The following is a 12,550-nucleotide window of genomic DNA, read 5'->3' as shown; positions in this document are numbered from 1 at the left end:
TAAAAAGAGGGAGGTGAAGAGAAGCCGCTGCACTCAAACTGAGGGTCGATTTGTCCATACCATGGCGGAAATATTTCATTTAGATATTAATGAATGGTCTCAGATTGGGAATAAAGTGTATAATATGAGACCTTTAAGGAGAGTTAACCTGAGAATCACCTTGTCATCATTACCTCAGTCTGCTCAGTACACATATTTTGTGTAAATTTAAGTGTTTTTTAAACTTGACTTGATGTTTGGTTCAATCAGATGAAAAACCATTAAATATTTCTACATCTGTGTACTCTGGTGGGCCAGCAACTATTTACTTATCTTCAATAAAGGAGGCATGGCCAAGAAGAGCTTTAGATAATTTTAGCATGGTGCAGTGCCCCAGAGTATAAGATGTTTACATTTAAATTGGTTTGATTAGATTTAAACATTTGTACATGATACTTGTATCATTAGTGACGTCCTGACTTTAAAGGGCGTGCTGTTAGTGGGTAATGATTTATCCATGTTCAGTGGTTGTAAGACATATACTAACAATTGGATAAATTTAGTGAAATACTGTGCATTCTGCATCTAAAGACATGGTAATAACAGGGTCTTTTACAACTTTCAAATCAGGTTTGATAAAACATTCTCAACTCAAGATTAGCCTTCATAGAGGGGGATCTGTTGATATATGAGCTTAGTAGCTGTTATATTTCCACATATTTTGTCGTCCCTGCTGGCTTAAGCACAAAATCAATTCTTGGCTCATTGGTGAGCCTAATTTGGAAGTTTTTAATGGGATATATGATTGAGAAAATAAATTTGAAAATCCATCTGAATACTCCAAAAACCTAATAAATGACATTGAGTTGGGACTTTTTCTTTTTTTTTTCTTTTGTTTTAGGACATATCTAAAGCTTAAGAGTACGTTTTAAGATGCTTGGTAAAACAAACAAAGAAATTTTGATTTTGAAGGGAGCTTTGACCACCACTGTTGGTAAAGATATGAATGGTACAGTCAGTGTCAACCTTAACTTAGCTTACTGGTTTGCTAAGTCTGTTACCCTGCTCCCGCTTTCATTCCTATTGGTCATGCCTGCATAACAAAAGGTTTGCTGGTGTATCTACTTTTCTTTACCCCCTAAAATACACACCGAGACAGAAATTTCTGACCACCATGCAGTTTCTGCAACAGTCGTTGGAGCACAAAGAATCTAATGTTTGCTGCCCGTCTGTGTGAACAGGCCACTACAATCACTACTGTAAAACACTGTGTGAGAACACTGTGTTTTCCTGTTGCACTCATGCAAACTATTTTTCTCGCTGCCCATTTTAGACACAACATTTCATTTAAGCTCTTAATTGAAACTTACCCTAACCCTTTCTGCCTCAGCATACTGCTATTTTATAGTGGTCAGTTTTATAATGATGCACACAGAAACCATTCTATACTACAAAGATAAAGGAAAGCTAGCATGGTAGTTTGTCTGGTTTGTCGCTGTGTTAGACTGCTGATCTGTCCATTGTGTAGCCCCCCCCCCCCCCCCCCCCCCCCCCCCCCCCCCATGAGCATAAATAGCATTAACCAGGTATAAAAAATTGATGGATGAATTGAGAGAGCAAAGGATTGCTCGTTTGCCTTACAACTCTCCTTGTCTGCAGTTTTTTGCCATGTGGCTGTGGGCCTGTCTAATGTAGAGTCCAAGGCTTTATATCTTAAAATGTATCACCAAGGTCACAAGCAGTAGATATATTGATCAAATGACTTGCATGATCTATTTAGCAAGCTGCAAGGTGCTATTTTGCAAAGTACTATTTGGCTCCTTTGACACAATAAGTGTGTCTTAACAGTCTGTTAAGGATCAGTCTAAATTAAATTTACATTCAGTCTAAATGGAAATGGGATACAACTGCATCATGTATCAGTCCTAAGCATCACAGGATGAATAATGAGTAAGCAAATAGGTAGAATTTTTATTTATCTAAAAACTATTAAAGATAGCACCACAAATCAAGGTTATCAAGGGCTTCAGTGTCTTTGAATATATTTCTGCATATGTTAAAGAAAAAAAAAACAGGATCCAGTTAGGATCCAGTTTTAGATGTTCTTACTCTTTTTTAGTGATATGGTTCCATCTCATTTGACAGAAATGCTACACCATCATGCTCCAGTCGGAGCTCTGAGTTCTCCTACCCAGCTCCTCCTGGAGGTTCCAAAATCCAGGCTTAAACCAGCGGAGACAGAGCACTTTCAGTGGCTGGTTGTAAATTGTGAAACAGTCTCTTCTGTTCACATTAGAGCTGCTCAAACACTTTCTGGTTTTATTTCCCTACTTAACTCATCTCTTTGCATTTTGCTTTTAAACTTGAGCCCAACATTTATTTTAACTTTGATTTTATGTTTTATCGTGTTTAAATTATGTATAGTTTTATTGTTTGTTGGTTTTTTTTTTATTGTTGTTTCATTAAACAGCACTTGGTCTGTGTCAGGTTGTAGTAAATGTGCTGTATAAATATAATTGACATTGACAAGAAGGAGGTTAGTGATATTAAATAAATTGCCTCTACTGATCCTGCTTGTTTTAGAAGTAGTTATAACTGAAAGAAAAGAGCAAAAAATGACTAAGTTTACCTGACTCTTAGAGCTTGCGCCACATCTCTGACTGAGAACAGTCACAAGTAGCTTAACTTGACTAAAAATCTACCAGAAATGTACTAGTCTGTTTGCCTAGGAAGTTTGCTTCATTTGGGTATATTGTAAAAGCACAAACCAATTCTGATTCGAATCAAAGTCCAAACACAGGATGCAGACTACAAAACAAAGTGCATTGTGGGTAAACAAAATCAAAACAAACAGGAGTCTGGGACGATAGGTGGCTCTGGATAGGAGAAATAGAGAGTGGAAGAATTCGGTAAAAATTCTGATAGAGATCTGATCAACCCAAGACCGCTAGGATCTGATGCAGCTCCATTTCTAGCTGTTATAGAAACAGAAGACGTTCTGCATTAACAAATAGATGAAAAGATTTTTTCTTTGTTATGAGTCTTGTCTTCTCCTTCAGTAATTCTTGGTTTAGCGTGGAACACTTTATTTAAAAGGTCATATTTGTTTGAGAAGTGCAGCATGAACGCAATCTCAGACCGGACGATTATTGCTCCCCCCAACTGAACCGAGTCCCCAATCGGTCTGAGTCTAGCAAACCATCCTGGTGTGAATGTACCCTTAGAAAAATATATAGATGTTATTTTCACCAAATCTTCAGTGCTGTTTGTACATTAATTTATAGCTCAATCATTGTGAAGTTAAAGGCACAGGCATTCACCTCTGTTAATGTGGACATAATGTCACTGTCAGGTGGATGTGTTATGTTGACTTGATGCTGAGAGACAGATGCAGACCAGAAACACCTAAAGAAACTGAGCAAAATGGCTTTAACAGGCTGTGTGTGCTCTTGTAGCTGTATAATCAGTGTCTGTCACATCATCCCTTTTTTGCGAGGGAATGCAAAAGTATTATGTGGTAACACGAAAGAAAAAAAGCTCCTGTGTCCTCTGGGGCTCCACAGGTCTCTGTTGTTAAATCACAACCAAACAAATACTGCTGAGCAGAAGCAAGAGAAGTTATCAACTTTGTAATCTCAGAGCAAAATAATTTGGCTGTGAAGTAATTAATAAATAAGTTAATAATAAATAATTCAAAGTCAATCTGTGCCATGATGACAACATCAGAGCAGAATCAGTTCCTCACACAGCTCAAGAAAAAAACACCCTATGAAACCCAAAGCAGTTCAAAAACCAACTATCATATAAAACCGTAATATTTGCTCTCCTCTTAAAGTCTCATCAGCAAGAACTTCTAACAGTGTCAAAACAGCTGTCTCCAAACCCAACTCTTTCACACAGCTTATTTATAGCATCAACCACAGCATTATCATATATAGATTCCTGTAGGAAGGTATTCATATATGCTCTAGATGATGCTTTAGTGGCACACATTATCTTTCCACATTTTTTCATTAATACCTCTTTGCAAAAGCATTATTGGAGTTTATGACCCATGGTGTTGACATGGTAATATTTGTAGGTTTGTAACAGTGACTTTGATTGTTTTGGTTAATCTGTGGATGTTGTTATTAATAGAACAGCGTAGAACATAACATAATAGTACATCAATTATGTGACTTTTCTATGCATTCATTAAAAAAGGATTTTTTTGCTTAATCTAGCCAAATACAAACTGAAAGTAAATATATTAAACTACTTGTCTCAACAATACAGGGATTTAAAAAATCAAACCTTCAGCAGCTCGAGTGACAGTTCAGTTTAAGAACTGCAGAAGGTTTCACATCTGTCCCACTTTACAACCTTCCTCTCCTGCACTGGAGACTGGACTTTTGTAGGTGTTAGTAGCATCTCAAATGGGCAGATCATTTCTACCCACCACACCAAAGCTGTTAATCAACTTCTTTAGTGTAAGAGATTAAAAAAATTAAAGAATAAAGGGTGCGCATCATCTCAAGACTGAGTCCTCACTGCAGTGGCCTGAGTGGACTACTGACACCATTTTAAACAAGTTTAGATCAGTGCAACATTCAATATTACGGCTCCACATAATGCTGGGCCTTATTTGTATCAGCTTCACCACAACCCCCTCAACTGTCCCTCGGTATGTTTTGCTTGGCTTTTTTTTCTAATGGGCTCTAGCTAGTGTTTGTTATTGTACCAATTAAGTAGAATACTGACTTATGGTGTCACATACAAACAGTGGGCTCACACTACTTGTTTTGTGTTAAAACTAATGATATCAGAAGCAAAAACAGCTCAAAATGCATCTCTCTCACACACACACACACACACAAAAAAAACACTACCAGCTAAAATGTTTTGAAATGTAAAAGGATTAAGAATGTTTATTTGGCATTACAAAGCCTCTTTTTTGCTGTTTAAACACTCATATTTCTCCCACTAAAAATGTATTGTGTGTGTGTGTGTGTGTGTGTGTGTGTGTGTGTGTGTGTGTGTGTGTGTGTGTGTGTGTGTGTGTGTGTGTGTGTGTGTGTGTGTGTGTCCTAATTGTATTGTGGGCACAGGGGAAAGTTTCAGCCCCAACCTTTCTATGATAGGTCCTCTGTTTTTACTCGAGCCTTCTTAAAAGATGTGTTTCTAATAAAATTTACAAAATTCAAAAAGTAGATTTATATTTGAGAAACTTTGTTCGTTTGCATCAAAGAACTGGATGAAAAGATCAATGTCATCTTTACACTCATTATAGAGCTACATTTGGCAGCCAGAGAGCTAAATATTTAATGTGCAGTGACTCCAGGAAACCAGTTTACCAAGGCAGGGAATAGTCCCACTGCAGATGGTCACTTATTTTTGCCCATTAAGCAGACAGTTTATAGCATGTTCAGTAGTACATTTAAATGAACCACTGCATGACTTTTTGGCTTTGGACAGAGCCAGACTAGCCACCTCTTTTTGTATTAAAATCAAGAACAGCTGCATGGATTTTGGTAATTTAACAGAACAACAGGTTGCAATGAGAACCAGGTTCTTGATGAGGAAAGAAATACAGCAAGATGTCCTTAATCGAGGTTCTTGTGACTTCTGAACGACCTCACTACTTTGGTAAAGTGAAACACCAAGAAAGCAGAGTCCAAGAGAAAAAAAAAGCCTGTTCTTCAAAGATTCGATTCAGGGTGCACACTTACTTGCGAAGATGCATCACCACAACAGACCTGCAGACAGCCCAGGCTGAGCAACACTGGAGGAATCCCACATCACCAAGGCCTTGTAACTTCAAGCTGCTGATATCCACTTCCTGGAACAAGAACATATCACTATCACAGAAGAAGATTCCAACAACAGGTCTTGATCATAAAAACAGAACAGAACCAGGACCTAGCACAATACAGTCACACCAGCTGAAAAGTTCAGGACTTTTTATGGTCCCCCAAAGAGCTCAAATGAATGAACAACTTACATCGGGTGCTCATGTAGACATGCTAACAATGTTCAGGGTCATTGTGATTTTGTACAAATGTACAGCACCTTCAGCCTACAGGCTGAAGTTTTCATTAAACATCATAGCAGCTCAATTAAAAAGGCACATGAAAGCTTAGAAAGGCAAAAGAAATGCATAGGAAACATAACAAAGGGTCAAAGCAACACTAACTGTCTATTAGAGAAATCTGGAGGTCTGGATTGACCACAAGAAAGAATAAACCTCAGTGTCCTACTCATGTACGCTTATTACCTCTGTATGTACTTTACAGACTTATTAAGGGACTGATCACCTTCAACAAGTAGTTAATCAGTCCATGAAAAACAGCAGTGAAAACTACATCCATACAAACATACATTAACACAAATTCCCAAATTTCCCTGAGGGCTCTCTGAAGGGATTAAAAAAGTATTTCTATTCTATTCTAACACGTGTTGGCAATATTGTGTACAGATGAGAGTGCCTCATGTAGAGACACAAACCTTTCATTACATTCTAATTTCATACATTCTAATTTAACATAAAACAAACATAAACCAGCTGAAGATCCACCAGTTACAGTCCAAAAAAGTCCAACTGAAACACCCCAGGGAGTAACAGAGAAAGTGTAAGACAACAAAACAAGGGTGCCTTGAGTGAAGCACAGTGGCACGCAAGAGGTTTTCAAAAGTCTTAGAAAATGGAAAGGAAATAAAGACCAAAGTGAAGGGAGAGATGGAATAATATTTACTTAAAACTTAAGAAATTAAAGGTAAAAGAGCTATGAGACCAAAGTAGATTAAGTCAGCTCTTAGTAGTTTGCTAAAAAAAAAAAAAAAAACAATAAAGTGATAGCCCTCTTCTTTTTTTCTGTATCATTAAACTTGGCACAGTTATAAGATGTATATGTCCTCAGTTTTCCTGATCATTTTTATGGTTTTGGTTTCTTATTTTGGCTTTACAATTCAGGGCGTTAGCTCAGTTTGACCCCTTCCCTATCACATAGGAGTTTATCATGTGGTGTTTATTAAGTGAGTGGTGATGAAGGTCATCTTGTGAGCATGCAGTACACTCTGTGTCACTGCTTCACCTGCCCTCTCCCACTCAACAGTCTTCTACAGCCACGCTCATCTAATTGTCATTGATCTGCACTTTTCACTGAATGCATGCCAGCCATCTTTATCCTGAGAAATTATGCACACAAGAGAATAGATCCAGCTGAGAACGTAACACATCCATCTTTTGATTTCTCAAATTTTGATTGTATCAGGGTTCATATTCAGAATGGATTTAGATTTGGATGTTCTATAGTAATAATAAGTACTGTTGTAATACAGTGTTGACAGCACACAGCTCATCATGTATACACAATCTATGTTTCTATATGTTGCTTTAATGAGCTGGGAACTTACCCAGTTTATCTTTTAGCAAATAAAATTTTAGTGGATGTAGAACATATCAGTTTAGAGTATATTTGACCACAGTACTTAAATCTACATATGCACACTGAAAAAGTTATTAGTTGCTCCAAAGTCTCTTCAAGAGGTAATTTCAGTGTAAATGATGGGAAATAAAATCCAAAGTCCCTGTTCTATGCAAATCTTCCAGCAGCATTATTTGCCCAAAATTCTTCTCCTGTGTTATTATTATTGTCCCTCAGCTGCAGCTTAGCAAGAAAGCAAATGGGCATGAAAGTATAAAGAGAAAATTTCAGTCTAATAAGGTATTAAATAATGCTGGAGTCCAGAATAGGACCCCATTTTCTCAAGGGTCACGGATGTACACTGTCCTTCATCAAATACATCCAAATGTGTTTCGTTTTTGTTTTTTTTTTTTCTTTGTGACTAAAATTCTCAGGATTTCAGCCACTAATAACTTTTTTTATTGTACATATTGACATGGACTTGGAGAAAATACAAGTATATCCTTTAATTTAAGGGGATCATCATGGTGCTAACAGCCAGCAATACCATTATGCCACGTGTTCTTCAATTTGTGCTGACTCGTACCACTGGGCTCAGTGTCAATCTGTTAGTGTGTGTGTGTGTGTGTGTGTGTGTGTGTGTGTGTGTGTGTATTGACAAGTGCAAGAGAAACTGTGCCAAACAGCTTAGAATTATAAAGGAAATGTACTACAAACTCCCGAACTTCAACTGAATCCGGCCTCATGTTGTTGTCTGCACACAGGATATTACTTAATGAATTCTAATTAATGTCACAACTATATTTACACTAACCATAGCAGTTAAATGTTCTGGGAGATCTTAAAAATAGCTAGAAATGATATACAATAAAGTGTGATTGCTCAGCAGTAAATCATATCATGTGGTATTGTCTGTTTAGGAAATAGATGAAGGTTTGTTAAATTTCGTGGTGGTCATAAATTTTGAGGATGAAGCTTTGGTTAGCTAAGATTTTAAGTATACATAGTTGAAATGGCTGCTAACGGAAAAAGCCATGAAGCTTATTGATTATTTTTAATTTAACTGAGCTTTTTACAGTTGGTTTTGCAGCTGCAACCATGAACACTATGACTCATAGGGTTAGTTAAGGTTTCAGTAGCTCAGTTTTTTATGTTAAATTTTACTGATAACCTTTGTATCTACATAGCCCCTAGCAAGATGTTAATAGTTTCCCACAAAAACAGCTATAATCTATGGGTAAATATAACCACAGTCGGCTTTAACAATCTCAAAACCAAAATATAAGCTTCTTTTTTTTATTTGCAGTACAATATGAAATATTTTTCTAATGGCTGTACAAAGACATCGTGGATTGGATTTCTTCTCACAATGTAGTCCGAGGTATTTCCTCTGGGTTTCTTTTGCTTCCTTGTTAAGTCTTTCCCATCTGACTTACTGAAACGGCTGTGAAATGTGCAGTGTGGACTTAGTCCCTCAACAATCATCGCCTGCATATTCTGTTCTCGAGCCACAGACTGGATCAATGTAATTGGCTGATGAAAAGACATCCATTCTAGATATGTTTTCCACTTTGCTTCATCTGTGAACAGCTTATCCCAGACAGTTTCTGACAGTGTTACAGCGCTAACATAAAGGTAAATGTTGCGTGAAGATAGATCCCATCATGCAAGAATACAGGCGTGTGTGTGGGTGTGAATGCATGCGCGTGAGAGAAACACAAAGAAAGATGGAGCTGTAGCAAATAAGATGCATTAAAACTCAAATTGTGTGCAAGTGGGCATCATGTGCTGACAGTAGCTCCTATTCCGCTTACTACAGATGTATTTCAGAAGGAAAACTGTTATGTTTTTTTCCCCCCTACATTGCATTCATTTGCATGATTATCACACTCGGGTGTATTCCAGTTACATCACCTTGTTTTTTTTAATCAGATGCTTGCTTGACCTTTCAGACATAAAAAGTATCGGGCATGCTACTGAGATGTATTTAATTTTTTAGTGAAACTGATTTTTACAAACTGGAAGCGTGCTCTGTGTTGCATTCATTTTAAATATATCTGCTTTTTGGAAGTCTCTTTCATCAAGTGGAAACCAGGGCAGTTTTTTCTTTAAAAATATGCTTCAAGTGGCCCAGACAAGTCAGAATCTCAGTGTGCTAAGTGTAATGTTCCCTGGTGATACCGGCCAGCTCTATGAACAATGCCTACAGAGTAATCTTATTGATTGAGTCAGTTCTCAAGTTGCAAAAATGTGCAAGTGCAGCTGAGTCACATGATAATGTCATTGATCCCCGCTGAACATCAGAATCTTTTTCTTTCTCCATTAATAATGTCCTCTGTCCTAACATCTGTCCTCTGTGAAAACTAGCCAGCGCTATATTTAGTGCACCCATCCAGCTTTATATAGGTCAAGAATCCCATCTACAGTCCTGCTGCTACACTTCAAGGCTGTTGGTTATAGTCTTTTTGTCTGTATAGAATCCTGCTTATCTATTTTCACTGACCACTCCCCAATCCCACCAACTACATGCACCGCTCACGTGTCCTGACAGACTCTGTTTTCATTTGACAAATTCTGCAGAAGAGCACTATAGTTTTTTTTCTCCAGTTGCTTCTGGGTATTTTTAGTCTTGTAGTTGCAGCAAAAGCAAGAGGAGTAGCCAGTGGTGTTTTGCTTCGTTGCTGCGGCTGTTAGGTGTTTTCCTTTGTGTGAATTTCCACAGAGAAAACCATCTGATGATAACAGAAGTAGTTGGGTTGCTTTGAAGTTATTTGATGAAGTCATCCCACCCACAGGCTGCTAAACCCAGACCTATTTGAAGAGTATAATTGTTCTTACTGTGGCATTTCAGTGCAAATCTTTAATTCTTTTAGTTCAGAATGCAAAATGTGTATTTGCATTGTCCTATACCTTTGTAGTTGCATGCTCTGTAGCTGTCTACTTGAGACTGTCTTTCACTTCTAGTGAAAATGTTTCCAAGCATCATCCTTATTATTACGCTATAGATCTTTGAACCTTTTGCCACCTCCACTTTCTTCAGAGTAATTGCACAATTTAGGAATAACTGCAGCCAGGTTGTTCCTACTGCAAAAGGACAGCACATCACAGACAAATTACAGTATGTTGCTGTGTCTAAATCTTGTACAGGGTAACACTTTGCACTGCAAGCCTGTTACACCACAGTGCAACTGCTTATTTCATCATACAAGGGGGGAAAAAGTTGCCTCAGCATCTGACATCTGCCACTGATGAATCACAATAACTGTTGTATTGACAGTATTTCAGATGATAGAGAATAAAACAATAACAGTTATTATCTCACAGTAGAAAACACAAAACACATTCTGGTGCTTTCTACTAAATACCACTAGATCCAGCTAACTGTGATGGTGCAGTTAGCACATTTATCTCAAAGAAACTACCTTCAGCATCATCTCTGCTGGTGTTCTTTTAAAACGGTAGTTGTGTTGCAAGGGTGTCTATCTGTAGCTCATTGAAATGAATACACAGACCTTGTCAGATTTCTTGGTAAATTAGCAGTTTTAGAGGTTATGGAAATGATGTTTCAGTGCATTTGTCTTAATTTGACAGCTGCCTGAGCAGCCAACATTCACAGGGAAAAAAGTGTTTAGCTTTTATATTGTTATACACATTTTCAAGGTGAATAAGCATAATAAAGCTCATTCTGAGGAAAAATAATAAACTACATAATTTTTAAAAAAAAAGGTAGTAAAGTTCACTTTTCACAGTGAAATGCTATTTGAGGTATTTGCACAGGATATTTAGCATTTTTTAGAATTGCCAATGGTTATATTTTAATAGAAGGGTAGGGCAAAATAACGTTAATAACATGTTTTTAGTGCGAATAGCTCAACCATCAAAGCCCTGCAGCACAAAACTGTAATTTGAAAAAAAAAAAAATTATTACATGTTCCCTTGTTGCTTCATATATCTCCAGACCAAGTGATGCTTTTTAAAAGAAATAACTGTTAAATATGAGGCACTTCCCAGATAACTAATTATTTTTTAATCGTGCCACATTAACAGCAGATTTTAAGCACATTATTTCTGTCACTTGAACAAAGCCATCTGATTAAGTGTTGTCATGAAAGAGATCCTGGGCCAATTAGATTGAAGAAAAAAATAAAGATGGGCTTTGAGGCAAAGAACAATCTGCAGATTTGTCTCTGTGCCAGCTCAAACAGACGGAAAGAGCAGTTGAAGAGGAAGTGGAAAATGTAGACATGGAGGGGAGTGTGTGCTGGGCTTCCTTTTAACTATAGCTCTCATCAAATCCTTTAAGCTTATTTTGAGGTAAGCATGTATTTTAAAAAAGCAGGTTTTCATTGCAGACCAGTCGTTTTGTCAGGAAGTCCTGGTTTGCTTTGTTTTGCAGTGTTTGCACTGTAAACCTGCAGAGTAAATATGTAGCTAAATTTAATCATCTCAACTCCCTTAAGTGTGCCATTGAAGACTTCCTCACAGACAACAATATATAAAGATTATATTAGAACTGGTGCTGAGTTGATGTTTATATCTCTCAAAGACATATTATAAGTCAATTATCTTAAAGCAATTCTAACTGAGTCTCCAGTCTGTTTGAATTGAGAGTTTCATTAGTGGATTGTGGCAGAGTAATCTAAAGAATAGAGGGCCACTGTAACCCCTGTGGTCTGCCTTGGGAAGACTGTCACTGAATGTGATGCATGTTAATCTCCATTTCCTCGATTATGCGTAGGCCACTGTCAGTACACACTGTTTGTTCAAAGTCAGGGTGACTTTCTCTCTCCGTGCTCCAGTCCTCTGTTGCGCAAAATGGGGTGGAGGTGGGTGGGGAGGTATGGGGTGAGCATGATGAGGAATGGGAGGAAACAAGATGAGGAGCAGTGGAGTAAACACTGAGACAGGTGTCTGGCAAGGGACAATGATTAGATTTATAAAGCAGCCAATGTTATTTTCTCTGCTTGGAGACTGCTGTAAGACATTAAGCACTAACTGAAGCTCCCAGTGTCCCACTGCAGAGACTCTTTTCCCTCCATCTCCCTTCTTGTGCACCCTCTACTCCTCTCTTCTATTCACTCACATCAATTCCTTCCCTCTCCTCTTTTCTCTTGTGTGTGTTTAAAATTTTCTTCCATGTTTCTCACCAAGATGGATTGGCCTTGAAA

General features: G+C 37.7%; 1 protein-coding gene across 4 annotated transcripts in view; it reads left to right on the top strand.

Moving 5' to 3' along the window:
* Positions 1–12,550, top strand: part of inpp4b (inositol polyphosphate-4-phosphatase type II B) — a 174,008-nt gene that overhangs the window by 76,008 nt on the left and 85,450 nt on the right. The gene's annotated exons all lie outside the window — the stretch shown is intronic.

This window comes from Melanotaenia boesemani, chromosome 4, assembly GCF_017639745.1.
Source record: "Melanotaenia boesemani isolate fMelBoe1 chromosome 4, fMelBoe1.pri, whole genome shotgun sequence".
NCBI lineage: Eukaryota > Metazoa > Chordata > Actinopteri > Atheriniformes > Melanotaeniidae > Melanotaenia > Melanotaenia boesemani.
This window is presented reverse-complemented; position numbering and strand designations above follow the sequence as displayed.